Source organism: Bombina bombina, chromosome 6 (genome assembly GCF_027579735.1).
Source record: "Bombina bombina isolate aBomBom1 chromosome 6, aBomBom1.pri, whole genome shotgun sequence".
Classification (NCBI taxonomy): Eukaryota; Metazoa; Chordata; class Amphibia; order Anura; family Bombinatoridae; genus Bombina; species Bombina bombina.
In genome coordinates, this window is record NC_069504.1 from 1,044,991,414 (window position 1) to 1,044,997,413 (window position 6,000).

Consider the following 6,000-nt stretch of genomic DNA (forward strand, 5'->3'; position numbering starts at 1 on the left):
CAATATTATTACTTAGTCTCTACACAAACTGTATTTGCAGCTATAACCTTTAAGATAGTAACTCCTGGGATACATAGTTATTTAGTGATACTATTACTTATGTGGTATTTTTCTTATACTGTTGTGACTATTATAGAAACTAACGCAATTTACCGCTAGCTAATATATAATATTAACGGTAATTTGATTATTTAGGCTTTATACTGACAGCCTTAGTTATCTGAAAAACCATAAGAGTAATCTACACAGTACCTGAGATATTTGATTACAAGCGTTCACAACAGTATTGTAACATTAGCCTTTGAACGATATTTATTAAGGAGATATTATTCCAATCTCAATTTGATACAACAGAACTGTGCTTATGAGTTACTTCACCTGTGTCTTAACGGGAGAAGAACATATCAGCAGGTGGGTTTACATTGATATCCAATCAGTATTGAGTAAATGATACTTGGCTTTATTGTTTGCACCAAACACTTCCTTTTTTTCCTTACCCGATAGTCTCATTCATCTCTGAGACATTATATAATAATAATATATCACATATCCAAGACCTTGGTTGATCTCAGAATATATCTGACTAGTTTACATTATAATTTATCCTGGTCCTATATAATTCCAGGTGAATTAACTATTTACAACCACTAGTTCTCTAGTGTTTTTAAGTGTGCCCATTTTTTAACCATATCTATTAAAGTTTAATGTTTTTAAAATTTAAAAAAAAAATCACATATACACCACGCTATACCTACAACAATTACTGTGGGATTGAGTGCTGTAAAGTGTACACTTTTTTTGCAACTGTCTTTGGTTTGTATATGTAAATATGTGATTATGTACACAGCACCTAAGGGTTATAACTACTGTTAATAAGGCCAACCTTATATTATCATTAGCCCATCCCAGAATATCTTAAGTAGTGCCATCACATCCTTTTCCTTGAATTCATAATTTTATATTACCATCTCAAAGTGTTTATTGTCCCTTTAAGATTGCGGCTTGAGTAATTCTTACTTCTAGACATGGTATTATGACTAAGGGCCTGATTCTCAGAAGTTCAATGGCATGGAGACATATTGCACAAAATGTTTGAAGCTTTTTTTTAGTGTTGTATTGCAATGTAACACTAAAATGGGCCCAATATTTAATTGATTGAGCGACTTTGCAGTACTTACAAGGCCTATTAGATCATCTTGCCAGAGTAGGGTTGCCACCCAGCTGGTATTTTACCGAAATGTCTGGTATTTTTAAAGTGAATGTAAATTTTCATGAATCAGTGCCCGGTTTTTAAAAAATACTATTAAAAACAGGGGCACTTTCATTCATGAAAGTTTACATTGCAGCGGTTTTGTTAAACTTCTTACCTTTTTCTGCAGCCAAGCCGGACCAGCGATCATCCCCCGCATGCTTCTCATGCTGTACTTAGCACAGCAGTGACGAAACCGGCTTCCTCTAATCACGGCGTGGCCTCAGGAAATGATTGGAAGAAGCCAGATTCATCATGGCTGACGTTAGTACTGAAGATCTGTGGGTGGGGGATCGCTGGTCCGGCTTGGAAGAAGAGAAATGTAAGTATTCTAACAAAACCACAACAATTGTAAACTTTCATGAATGAAAGTGCCCCAGTTTTTAATAGTATTTTTAAAAAACGGATCTCGTTCGTGAAAATTTACTATCACTTTAAGGTTTAAGTCATAATTGAAAATAAGGAATAAATAAAAAATAAAGTTGCTATGATGGTGAAAATTCTAAGTGTTTTAGAATCTACCAATAAACCAAGTCATTTAACCCCTTCCCATCGTTAGGATGTTCCATGCCTTCCTAACTGCGCCGGGCTTTAGCGCTGTTAGGACGGTATGGAACTTCCTAGCCATTTGGCTGTCCTGAAGCCATAGCCGCTTCCTAAATGGGATTCTGAACTGGAGGGCATGCCTAGCGTCATAGGCACATTCCCTCCTGACGCAATCCTGTCATTGAAATCACATGATCACATGAACAATCAAGTGATTTAAATTTTTACTTATTTGTTTTCATTGGAACTTTTTTCCAATGTAGACAAATAAGTCCTGACAGGAAGGGGTTAAAATCAGTCCTAGCAGCTTTATTTTCTCATTCATGCGGTATAATTATTTATGCTAATGAGCATGGACGGTATATTTTTATTTTCAGAAAAAGGGGCAATCCTACGCGAGAACATCAGGCCCCCTAAGCCTACCAAGAAAAGGGCTTTAAACTGGTCTAACGGGCCAATAGACAACATGTATCACCATAAACATATCCCTGACAATATTTCAGGATAGGATATCCCAGGATAAGTTTTAATGATTTTATGTTAATGAAGAACGAAAAAGGTTAAGCAAGTCATGTCTGATATCAAAATAATCCACTTGGTTCCACTATGTGATTTTGCTTAAACGGAGTTTAAAGTCAAAATGAAACTTCTAGTTTTAATTGAAAAGATTTTTATTGAATTTTTCTTCATAGTTACATAACAAAGTAAATGCAATTGTCACATCGACATAATTTGAAATACATTGAGGCATAACTCGGCAGGTCAGCATATTATATAAACATCAATGAATTTAACCGTACAAATCAGATCACATTGTGAACCAAACTCATTAAGCAATAGGTACTCCCAGAACCTTAAAATATTAACCAACAACTCTGGTTTCAGAAAACATAATCCACGGTTCCCAGACAGAGACAAACTGTTCCTCAGTGTCCAGCATGATAGCTGCTTTGTTACTCATTTGGTAATAGTAATCAATTTTATTTAGAATAATCTGAAAATTAGGGATCTCAACTTTCCAATACTGGGCTATTGTTAATCTTACTATAGTAAAGATGGTATAAATAAACTTGTTTTGCGCCCTATTAAACTCTGGAATAGGCTCATGGAGAAGGGCATGAGAGGCCGACACTCTTAAAGTGCGCCCGAAAATGTTGCCCAATAAATTAAAGGTTTGTGACCAGATATTTGCTACCCGTGGGCAGTCCCACCACATATGTTAATAGGTACCTATCTCATCACACCCTCTTAGACATTTTTTATTACCTATCTCTGAATTATGCAATCTCGAGGGGTGAAAGTACCAACGAAAAGCAGTCTTCATGTAATTTTCTTTTAAATGAGCACATATAGAAAAGGAGTGTCCCTTAAACAAAACATCATTCCATTTATCTAAAGACCAGGTAAATTGAAACTCTTCTTCCCACTTTTGCATAAAAGGAAGCTTATGAGTTGTTGGTGGAGAGTTAAAAATGGTATACAGTCCAGTAATGGTCCCTCTCATTCTCTGTCTAGCTAAACAAATTTGTTCTAGGTATGTGGTGTTCCCTTTGTATGAGTTACCTATCACCTCACACACTCTTGCCTTCAACTGAAGATATTGATACCAACTGGGCCTATCCTGTTCATTAAGGCTAGCATATGTGTTAAAGTCCATAAAATTCTGTCCCCTTAATGTGTCAGCCCCACGTCAAGTGTAGTAGAAAGCGTTATTAGTGGCGTTGCCTTAGAAGTATCTGAGATTAGCTTAAATTTAGTAGATAAAGAGTCCCATAACGAGACAGAGTGTGCTACTGCTGCAAAAGTTTTCCATATATTAGACCTGTGGGATCTCCTAGTCCACAAAAGTTTATAAATTGGCTCTACCCCAACCATATCAGACTCCAGTTGCACCCACTGAATATTATCAACCTTGTTATGCCATAACGCAGTCTGGGCCATACAGGCCGCGTGGTAATAAACTAGAAAATCCGGCAATCCCATCCCCCCCCTCTACTTCTACAGAGCGTTAGTTTATTAGTTCTTGCTCTTTTTCCTTGCCAAATAAACGAAATTACATATTTCTGTAGTTGTGTTAGTGTTTTGGATGGCACAGAGAATGGTAAGCATCTGAATAGATATAATATCTTTGGGAGAATTGTCATTTTAATACCAATTATTCTGCCATATAACGAAATTTTCAACTTTTCCCACTTCTGTAACAAGTTTTTAATTTGCAATATCAAAGCAGTGTAGTTTAACTGATAAAGATCCTCAGTCCTATTTGTGAGCGTCACTCCCAAGTACCTCATTCCCTTCTCAGCCCATGAGAAAGAAAAATTAAGCTCTATGAGTTTTTTAGTGTGTGCTGGTAAGTTTACGCTAACACCCTCACACTTATCCTTATTAATTTTATAGCCTGATATTGCCGCAAACTTATCTATAGTGGAATACAGCACTGGAAGAGAAATAAGTGGCCTTGTAATAGAAGGGATAATATCATCTGCAAAAAGACTAATTTTATATTCTTTTGCTTTTATATGTATGCCTATAATATCTACATTTCGTCTGATGCTGGCCGCTAAAGGTTCCATACACAGGGCAAATAGAAGCGGGGAGAGAGGGCATCCATGTCTAGTACCATTTGCAATTTCGATGGGCCCTGACTTATACCCCGCAATTTTAACAAAAGCTGAGGGTTGAGAGTAAATCACGGAGATCGCTTTTCTAAAGTTTCCCGATATGCCAAACGTATCCAACACCTTATCAAGATAATCCCAGTAAATACGGTCGAATGCCTTCTCTGCGTCCAAGGAAAGGAACAGAGAAGGCATCCTGTTAACCGACGCAAGGTTGATCAAATCAATCACCTTTCTCACATTATCCGGAGCCTCCCTGTTCGCTATGAACCCCACCTGATCCGGATGGACTAATTTGGGCATTAGTTTGTTGAGTCTGGTAGCTAAAATTTTAGAAAAAAATCTTTATGTCTTGATTAATTAAAGATATAGGACGATAATTTTTGCAGTGTTGCTTATTTTTGCCTGGCTTCGGAATCACTGAAATTCGAGCTAGTAAGAATTCTTTCGGGATGTATCCCTCCTTTAACATATGATTAAAGGTGACCACCAATAAGGGGCCTAATTCGTCTAAAAATGTTGTATAAAAAATACCGGTGTATCCATCCGGACCAGGTGCTTTATTAATTTTAAGGTTTTTGATTGTCTGTCTAATTTCAGCAAATGTGATAGGTGCGTTTAGCCCGTCTACATCTTCTGTGTCTAGCTTAGGTATATCATCATGGCCCAAAAACTCCTGACAGTTTTCAGATTGTCGGGACTTCCTATCTCCCCTAGGGAGTGCATATAGTGACTGGTAATATAATGCAAAGGTATCTGCTATAGTCCGAGGATGGTTAGTGGTGGAACCATCCGGTTTCTGCAGCTGGGGGACCGTTATGAGCCTTGTGTAACATATCTCAGCCTAATGTCACTATCCCTTTAAGAAATCCTTCTCTGACTGCTGCATTTGGGCAGTATTCACATTCAGCTTGCTTGCCTGCCTGATTAATCATTCATGCACCTGATTACCTCAGCCTCTTTTTAAGCCTTCTCAGGTCTAATGTGCTTGGCATTAACATTGAAGTTGTGATCCTGAACATCAGAGGTCTGTGACTGTTTTCTGTATGAATTTACCAACTATTTCAACCTACAGCATTTTCTATTCCAATGCCTAAAATCATCAAATCGCAAGTATCCAAATAATTCCATTTTCTGTTTCCTGGACACTGCTACTTAACAAACTCAGAACTTTATTATAAATCAAGCATACTTTTGGTTATCATCACTCTCTAATTACAACAGCATCTTACTCAGAACTTTATAACTATTTCTCTGCTACAAGTTGTCATTGCTGAAATATCCTGCTGCAAATATGTTAACATATTCTGAACTCTGCATCTATGTGTTCAATTAAAAGCTTTCATGTGATTCTCCAAAATATGTTCAAACAGTAATTGATGCCTTAAACTTAACTTTCACCTGTGCTGCTCTGCTAATTACTGACATACAGCTCTTTATAATAATATGTACTGTGAACCTGCAACAAACCAAGTTTGCATCTAAATGCACAAACAGTAATTAATGCCTAAACTTGCAGCTTGTCTAAGTACCTGTGCAGCTGTGCTTTAACTCTGACATACAGCTTTATATAATATTATGTACTGT